We start from the raw sequence: 10,484 nt of genomic DNA on the forward strand, positions 1-10,484 counted from the left end.
AACAGTCGAGACACCATTAGGGCGTGTGAAAAATGTTATGTTTGGAAACCAGTATTACATTTTAAAATAAAGACATTTTGTTTTTGGTCGATTGGCTCCAATCGATTTACCAAACCTATATCGAATCATATATCACGCAAAATAGTATAGGCTGCTCCAAAATGGATTAACTATTGGGACAGCCTCGAAGGTTTTCAACTTTTCACTCAATCATGCATGCTTAAATTAATTCATGAGTATTGTCTTTGGTTGTTCCAAATTATTGTTATAATCACGTAGATAATTCAAATGTTAAATTGCATAGCCATCAAATTGCAAATTGCATAGCCATCTGATGACCACGAACGCATCAAATTTTAAGTAATTGCGACCTTTTGCAATTAAGCCAAGCAGCAGCGGTTTTATAGGATTTTCTTCGAATATAATTAGGCTATATATACTGACCATATTCAACGCACAACCGCCGCTTAAAGTTGCTGGTTGAGTCCATTGTAGCAAGCGAGAAAGGATGGCCAGCTCGGGTCCGCGGCAACAAGTACTATATTTAGCAGGCTAATCAAAATAATGTGACGGTAGCTATAACAAGTATACCAAATTATACTTAAAGGTCACCAACTGCGCATTTCGCTTTACATTAGCAAACTAAAAACTATAGGCCTACTTGAAGTAAACAGAACTGTTTTCCCACAGGGTCACATTCCGAAATATTTCTCGACAACGGAAATATATTCTATCATAAAATTCCTCGGCGAGTAAAGATGCCCCATTCTTTAGTAAGAAGTAGAATATGGTTTCATTGATGTATTTGTAGCATATCTTCTATAGATAATACAGACCACATTTAATTTTTGGATTTTTCTTTCTATCGATGCCTGTCGTCAAACTTTGTTTATTTTCCTTTATTGGATACGTAGAATTATCAAATATTGTGTTAAGTGTACAAATATAGATAGTTATATCTTAATAGTTGATTATAAGTTGTTCTTTGTCATTATGTCTATATGCGAAAAGAAACTTGAAAGGATTACTTTTATGCACAACATTTTGATAGTTCTGAAGGGACTTTCAAGCTGATTTACTGCCATATATCTTATGTTAGACGAACATGAGGAAGCTTCCTAACACTGACTGTATTGGCGAGTCCGTTCTAGTCTCAATCTCAATGTTGTGCGCGTGGTCATTTGAAAACATGACGCGATATGAGAAAGTATTTCGAGGTTCATTAAATATTCTCAATAACTTGAACGTTTCTCTTTTCTGCAAATATTGTTCTCGTTACTGAAAGCTTCTCTGCAACTTTCTTCTCGTCTCCGCAACTGTTTTTCTCGCTACTGTACGTACGAGAAGACAAAACAGAGTTGCAGAAAACGAGATACTTTTGTTTCTTAGCATGGCCGCCTTAATCTTCCGTAGAATGCAGACAGCTGAATCGGTTTTCATATTCACTCAGATGCTGTTGTACTATGTGTATGTGAGAATATATACTTTATTTGGTTCGATAATTAAAATTGAATTTTTAAATAAGGAGAGTAAGAGGTCTATTTTGGCTTCAAGGTTAGATATACGTCGTGTATTGACGAAGAATGTTTTAAATCAAACCATTAATCAGCCGCTAGTTAAGATTTAATTCATAGCAATACAATCTTGGAGAGTCATTTAGCTATGAATCAAATCTAATGTTGAGTAAAATATCTTACTCCATTTGGTAGATATCACAGATGTAACGTTCCTTCACATGTAGGCATACACAAGGCCGAATACTTGTTCCAGTCTAAATATGACATCATCGATCAACATTCAACGAGAAAACGAAAGTTTCAGATCATTTTATATAGTGACATTATGACATAACATGCATGTTTTACAAAAGAACATCTCTCAGACACAAACTTTTAGACTGAAGGATATCTCCCAAACGTAACAAGATTTCTTTTAAACCGTTGTAGGTAAATCCAAATTTTGTAAGTGGAAATGCGCCTAGGTGTGAAGCGAAGTGAAGGTGAAAACTGCGCATGCGTGGTAAGGGAAACAATATTTAGAGTGGTATGTCGATATGTGTGTGAATGTCAAAGGTCAAAAAGTGCCGGTTCGTCGTCCGTAGACAACAAGTTTGTAACTGCACTAACTGTAACTAACAATACAACATTACCATGAAAATGTGAAACCATTTGCGCAATATGTGTGACAGGAGGCTGCAAGTTATTATGAAACCGCATCGTTAATAAATTCATGGGATTTTTTTGCTCATCGTTCGTTACGAACAGGTTTGTTTCGTAGGCATACGACGTAGGCCAAGCTAAGGCTAGGACTAGGTAAGGTCTAGGCTAAGTCTCTTATGTTAGGCTATCGTCTGAATTTAGATTACGAGGCCTAGGCTAAAGTATATAGTTTATGTAAATGCGTTAAGGTTAATAGTAGGCCAAGTAAACCTTATTTAGATTGGATCTTGTTCGATTGACAAGTAGCTTTGTCCAGGACTAACGTTATGCCTGCATAGGCCTCTTCTCTAGGCTAGATTAATTCTAACCTAACTCGAACGTACGGTAGTAACCTGTCTAGGCCTAACAAGTTAGCCTAGGCCTAATGATCGATTGATATAAGAACTGGTATAGCCTACGCAGGCTACAGCTTTAACGTTGGTAGGCCTAATTCGTTAGGTCTTTAACAAAATCTCCATACAACTATGCTGATACTCAAGCCAAGGGTCTGAACATGACTGATTCACAAATAAAAGGCAGCCAATAAAAAAATGTATTCTTTTAGTTTTAAAACTGGAAGCTGCTAAAAGTAGGCCTAGTCTGGAGAGAAGAGAGATTCTGATCCTTAGACAACAAAATTGATGTTGCCAAATATCAGTTAGGAATATTATGTTAATTCTCAGAACTGGCAATAACGTCTTAAACAATGGATGCTAGGCCTAGCCTAGGCCTATCTTGTTTAGGGGACAATTATTTGGTACCGTCAAAATTTGGGTACACGTAATTAATGTTTTCCCCCAACTTTTGAATGTGACATAAATAATGTTGACCATATTTTCCTTCAGCAAATCAATATTTTGACTTTGCAAATTTGACCAATATCTAAATTAATTATTATTTTCTGTTTAACATCAAGTCAAGTTTCAGGAATGTATGGCTCGATTCTGAGGGACGGGGAGGGGGGGGGGAGCGGGCTGGTGGGTTGTGGCTCCGTCCCCATGGAATATTCTAGGGAGGGTGGAATTTTAAGAGCCTCTCAGTGTTTAAGTGGTTCTTTGTGGCAAAGGATGATATGATAGATGCATTGAAAGGTAAAGCAAAAATTTGAGGATATTGTGTGATATGATGTGTCAAATTCAGTGTCCATGAAAGTTACACCACACCATGTTGCCTAGCAACAGCTGTCTGGATATCCTCCAAATATGTTGTGTTTCTATGGATTTGTGCACTTGCCATGTCACACATATTTGGTGGGTAAATTTACTCTATTTGTGTAGTTTGAAAGACAAAATTATTTTTATGTCCTTTTAATGTCTCATGTTGAGTAATTTTATTCAACCAAATGTTCTTATAATGAAGTCATCAATCTGTTATTGGAAGAATAACATACAATTGTCAGGAATTGTCATATGAAAACCATACCAGCCAATCAGAGGCAATTAGATAATAATAATGGATAGAAAGGGGTTGTTAAATATTCCTTGTATTTTATCTATTTTATTTGTTATTATTGTAAATATCCTGGGTTTATTTATCAATACTGGAAACAAATAAATTGAAATGAACCATTATTCTATTTATATATGTACTGTATCAAGGACCTAGTTACTATCTTCTAGTTCATATAATTATGTAACAAGAACCAGCAGAAGTCATCATTCCAAAGAATGCAGTTAACAAATTCATGGTAAGTGACATATTTTATAGAAACTGAGTGCACTTTATATTAGAACGCTACAAACTTTACCATAGAAGTATTGTTTTATGACTGGATGTGATTCTATTGCCCGCTTATAGAAGCTACTGTATGCTAAATAATTGTAGCAACTGCAATACCCCTTACAAAGGCTTTGATCACAATTCTTTGTTTTGAACTTTGAATTCAAAATTTGATAACACGAAGTGCTTTCAAGTGTTGTTACAGGGGTAACAGGTGACAGGGCACTCAACTGTACCTAATAAACTTTATATTTTTAACATATAATAACCTATATTTTGAACATATTTTGAACTATATTTTGAGATCTATTTCCAGTAAAACTCATGCATAAACTATACCAGCTTCTCTCCGTTCATTCATGCTTTACGCCATATTCGTCAATTCTGTAAGGCATGTTCATCCATGCTATATGCCATATTCGTCCATTCTGTAGGGCATGTTATTCCATACTGTATGCCATGTTCTTCCATCTTGAAGGCATGTTTATCCATGCTGTTTGCCATATTCATCCATTCTGTAAAGCATGTTTATCCATGCTTTATGCCATATTCATCCATTCTGTAAGGCATGTTCATCCATGCTGTATACCATATTCATCCATCTGTAAGGCATGTTCATCCATGCTGTATGCCATATTCGTCCATCTTTAAGGCATGTTCATCCATGCTTTATGCCATATTCATCCATTCTGTAAGGCATGTTCATCCATGCTTTATGCCATATTCGTCGATTCTGTAAGGCATGTTCAACCATGCTGTATGCCATATTCGTGCTGTAAGGCATGTTCATCCATGCTGTATGCCATATCCGTCCATCTTTAAGGCATGTTCATCCATGCTTTATGCCATATTCGTCCATTCTGTAAAGCATGTTTATCCATGCTTTATGCCATATTCGTCCATTCTGTAAGGCATGTTCATCCATGCTGTATGCCATGTTCTTCCATCTTGAAGGCATGTTTATCCATGCTGTTTGCCATATTCATCCACTTTGTAAAGCATGTTTATCCATGCTTTATGCTGTATTCGTCCATTCTTTAAGGCATGTTCATCCATGCTTTATACCATATTCGTCCATCTGTAAGGCATGTTCATCCATGCTGTATGCCATATTCGTCCATCTTTAAGGCATGTTCATCCATGCTTTATGCCATATTCGTCCATTCTGTAAGGCATGTTCATCCATGCTTTATGCCATATTCGTCGATTCTGTAAGGCATGTTCATCCATGCTGTATGCCATATTCGTGCTGTAAGGCATGTTCATCCATGCTGTATGCCATATCCGTCCATCTTTAAGGCATGTTCATCCATGCTTTATGCCATATTCGTCCATTCTGTAAGGCATGTTCATCCATGCTTTATGCCATATTCGTCCATTCTGTAAGGCATGTTCATCCATGCTGTATGCCATATTCATCCATTCTGTAAGGCATGTTCATCCATGCTTTATGCCATATTCGTCGATTCTGTAAGGCATGTCCAACCATGCTGTATGCCATATTCGTGCTGTAAGGCATGTTCATCCATGCTGTATGCCATATCCGTCCATCTTTAAGGCATGTTCATCCATACTTTATGCCATATTCGTCCATTCTGTAAGGCATGTTCATCCATGCTGTATGCCATATTCATCCATTCTGTAAGGCATGTTCATCCATGCTTTATGCCATATTCGTCGATTCTGTAAGGCATGTTCAACCATGCTGTATGCCATATTCGTGCTGTAAGGCATGTTCATCCATGCTGTATGCCATATCCGTCCATCTTTAAGGCATGTTCATCCATACTTTATGCCATATTCGTCCATCTGTAAGGCATGTTCATCCATGCTGTATGCCATATTCGTCCATTCTGTAAGGCATGTTTATCCATGCTTTATGCCATATTCGTCCATTCTGTAAGGCATGTTCTTCCATGCTTTATGCCATATTCGTCGATTCTGTAAGGCATGTTCATCCATGCTGTATGCCATATTCGTGCTGTAAGGCATGTTCATCCATGCTGTATGCCATATCCGTCCATCTTGAAGGCATGTTCATCCATGCTTTATGCCATATTCGTCCATTCTGTAAGGCATGTTCATCCATGCTTTATGCCATATTCGTCCATTCTGTAAGGCATGTTCATCCATGCTGTATGCCATATTCGTCCATCTGTAAGGCATGTTCATCCATGCTGTATGCCATATTCGTCTTTTTTGTATTAAAGGCATGTTCATCCATATAGTAAAACATTCTGATCTGTATTGCATGCCATGTTCATACATTCTGTATGGCATGTTCATTGGTACTGCATGCTATGTTCATCCATGTAATTTAGGTTTTGTACCTCTCTGCACAGTATTAGTATAAAGACCCGCACTTGCAAAACTGAAGACCAAAACAGAAACCTTCCAATGGTTTACATGATGTTACCTCATCATTTCATAAGATATCTTTCACAACCATCAATGTTGAATTATTTTAACTGTAAATGTATTTTACAATCAACTTACTGTACTTTTAACTCATCGCAATGCAAACTGATAGCTGAATTAAAGTGGCACAAACTTCATTGCAATTATTGAAACTTTTTAGTGATAAGATCGCCGGCAGACTGAAAATATCGGTAATATATCTGTCAAAGTGTTTACTAATTAATGCGATCGCTTTGTCGGCTTTCATAGAAAAAAGGGGGAAAGGGGGAAATAGTAAAAATAACCACAGAATTTTCACAGAGTATATGTTAAATTAGTATTTTTCTTTGTGGTGGATTGCATTTGTCAACAGTTAGTGTCAAATTATATTTATGAATGAACACGATCCTGAGGCCAGCGTCCATGTCATCAATGTATAACGGAACCGACTGAAGATATTAAATAATACGAAATTGCAGATCATTGACTCACTCATATCGTGGTACAGAGGTTCTCATGTATTTTTTAGGAGGGCCCAGAGAAAAAAGTATCAGTTCACTCAAAAAAATGAAGTGTTAAATTTGAATCGTAAAGTGTTGAATTTAACACCCCACCCTGTTTGGATTAGGGACAACACCCACCGGGTTAAATTAACACTTCAGAAGTGTAACATAATATAACACTTTGCGAGTGTTGCCTTAACAACACCCATACAAGTGTCAAAATAACACTTCCTGGTGTTGAAGGTACACTACAGGGAGTAAAATTAACACAATAAAGTGTTCATTTGTTAAAACTTCTGGGTGTCAACATGACACTTCAGGAAGTAAAATTAACACCATAAAGTGTACATTTGTTAGCACTTCTGGGTGTCAAAATTGCACTTCAGGGAGTATAATTAACACTCTAGTGCACATTTTTTGGCCTTCTGGGTGTCAAAGTTCTGCTTCAGTGAGTAGAATTACCACCATATAGTGTTCATTTGTCATCTGTGTCAAGATGATACTTAATGGACTATCAACACACAATAGTGCTCTCTCGTTTATACTTCTGGATGTATATTTAACTGTTGGTTTGTAAAGTTTTAAATGTTTATTATGTAACGCAAATACAATACTGTTATGTAAAATTTTGCCAGAAAAGTTTACATCACACCCGTTTAGTAAATATTTTATACAGGTTTAGGTTAATTATTACCTAGTAATTAGGTAAACAATATGGATGCATGTTTGAATCGCTCACAGCAGAAAGTTACATTTAAGAAAGAGCAAAAAGCAATGACAACACAAACAATTCAGAATGTGGGATTTTCAGCAATTAAACACCCTACTACCTTCCTATTCCAGAGGTCCATTTATTTTATCCCATTAAATGTAAAACGAACAATTTAGGCTATAAAAGTATTGTCTTGTGGAATTAAGTCAACTTAAAAGTGCCAACATTTTCAAATGCTACAGTTCAGTTACTTGGTCTTTATTTTTTTGCACATGCCTTTTGGTTCTAGATTAAAGACAAAGAAACAACTCTTCCCAAAGTCAATTTCAGATAAGCAACAACTTTAGAAAAATTCTGATCGATGGGATGAGAAAACATTGAGTGCTGTGTATGATGACTGCTACACTACAGTGACTATGTCTTTGTTGTTGGCAAATGCCTTTTGGTATTCCAGATTAAACGCAAGAAACAACTCTTCCCAAAGTCAATTTCAAATAAGCAACAACTTTAGATATATGCTGATCCGTGGGATGAGAAAACGTGGAGTACTGTCTATGATGACTGCTACACTGCAGATACTTTGTCTTTGTTGTTGGCTCGTGCCTTTGGTATTCCAAATTAAACACAAAGAAAAAAACTCTTCCCAAAGACAATTCCAAATAAGCAGCAACTTTACATACATTCTGATCCGTGAGATGAGGAAACATGGAGTTCTGTTTACGACAACTGGTAAACTGCAGTAACTTTGTCTTTTTTTGTCGGCACGGTGAGCATAAAAATCTCGAATCTGGTTGCGTTTCACACCACCAGGCAACTTGTAGACAACTTTTTGGAAAAATTCCCAGGCACCGAGACTTGCAATTTGGTATAATTCAGATTTAACACGAAGAATAATTTGAAGCAAACATCAATGGCTTCATAAATGTCCTCTGGGGTAGGGCATGTCTCTGGATGATCACAAATGACTGCTTGGGGTGTATTTTGCTTCCTCCAAGAAGTAACACATATTGCTGAGGTCTTTCTGAAATCTTTTGCAAATAGAATTCCAAGTTGATGCTTCCTAAGTAACAACAAAGAAAAGAAAAGAAAATTCCCATCATAATGAAGTTGTGTTAAAACCTTCTTGGAGCATAAGCAGTTTTTTACATGTACCCCTCACAAAACATGAACATTCCTTAAAAAAATGCACACAATTTAATCAGTTGTGATTCTAACTTCTTCAAGTACGTTTGAATCTAGAAAGCCAGATGGCCTATAGTGATTACTTGTCAAAACAGGAACTTGCATTAAACTTTCATCAGACAAGGTAGGCAACTTTTATAACCAATGCATCATGTTAACATTAATGCTTAAAACAATGCTCACTCCCACTGTATGCAATTGTGTAGATTGATATGAATTATAACAGCTAGATCACTTCCATAAGATAGCTAAATTATAGTTGGGCCTAGGTCTAAAAGTATCACCAATCCACATCAGCTTCGGCCTACTTGCTACAACTTACAAGCTAAAATGGCAATTAGTGGTAATTATATATTGCATTACATGAATATATGTTTATCCCTTATTGAACATAGTACCAGCGTAACTATAGGCCCATGCCCGATGCTATTTAAAATGCATTGTCTTGAAATAGCCTAAGTATACCCTACTAATACTAGGCCTAGAAGTAGTACTAATTAAAAAAGTGACTCACAGGGTATACGAAGTTACGGTTAACGCACAAAAAGGAATAGAATGCACTAGATTACAATAAAGGCCTAGACCAAAGTCCTCCGTCCGTCCGAAGGCAATTCCGTTTAATGTTTACTTGTATGTAGGCTACACTGATTCGTTGACAATTATCAGTTGACTATGACAAACAGCAGCTAGCCTATTATATTAACTTATAGTATGACTTTAACGTTAGGTCTACGTAACGCAAGCGATTCAAATGCATTCGTCTATCCAGCTTAGTCGTGGGTCTCTAAGCATATCTCGTTCTTGTCACGTACACTTACATAATTTCAAACATACCTTCGAATTTTTCAATCAATTCTTCCAGGCCCCAGTCTCCTATAACGTCATTTTCATGCCATTGTAGCTCGTTATCGCACACTGAGTACGTAACGTTTTGTGGCTTGAACGTATATATGGCTGTGGTTACTCTAGTACATTTAGTAACGATAAATGTCGACAAACTGGTACAAGTATTGCTAGGTACGGTAAATGTGTGTTCACGGTACGGTGGTATCGTTTAAACACTTAACTTACACTAAGAATCCAGCTGACGGGAGGTTTGACCAATCAGAATGCTCGAACTGAAAGTACACTTCTGCAGGTGTTAAAAAATCCACGCTACATAAATTATGTAACCCTACTCAGGGTCAGAGTAACCCTTCAGGTGTAGGGTGAACGGTTACACCTGGAAAGTGTTAAAATTCAACACTCCATTTTTTTGCGTGTTGGGGAAAAGGGTCAGACAAAATGGTGATTTTATAATACCTAGCAATATGTTGGTCATAGACCGGTAGGGTGTTCAAGATGACATACTTTAAGGGCTCGGTTACCAAATTGGCGCAATATTTGTGGACCAATTTTTATTTTTTCATTTTTTTTCATGGTGGCCAGATTGGAATCTTTTGCGGGCAGGATTTGGATGTTATAAAATATTCCTCAGTGAAGATGGTGGTCAGATGAGAGTCCACCTCTCTCCATTTGGAGTTTCTGCCCATCAAATTCACATTCAGCTGGTTCCACGTGTGCCCTTTGAGCAAAAAATAATAATATTAAAAGATTAAAAAAGAGGGGGGCAGTACTTACAATGCAAAGATTAATTTTCGTTAATTTGCGTTATTAAAGGTTGTACAAGTTTAGTCCAAATGACGAGCAACATTTCAAAAATTTGTTATAGTCAAAAGTTGGTGGGGGGGGGGGGATAAGTCGAATGTTGATACCAAACGTTTCAATCCCGAT

This window comes from Apostichopus japonicus, chromosome 4 (assembly GCF_037975245.1).
Source record: "Apostichopus japonicus isolate 1M-3 chromosome 4, ASM3797524v1, whole genome shotgun sequence".
Taxonomy (NCBI): domain Eukaryota; kingdom Metazoa; phylum Echinodermata; class Holothuroidea; order Aspidochirotida; family Stichopodidae; genus Apostichopus; species Apostichopus japonicus.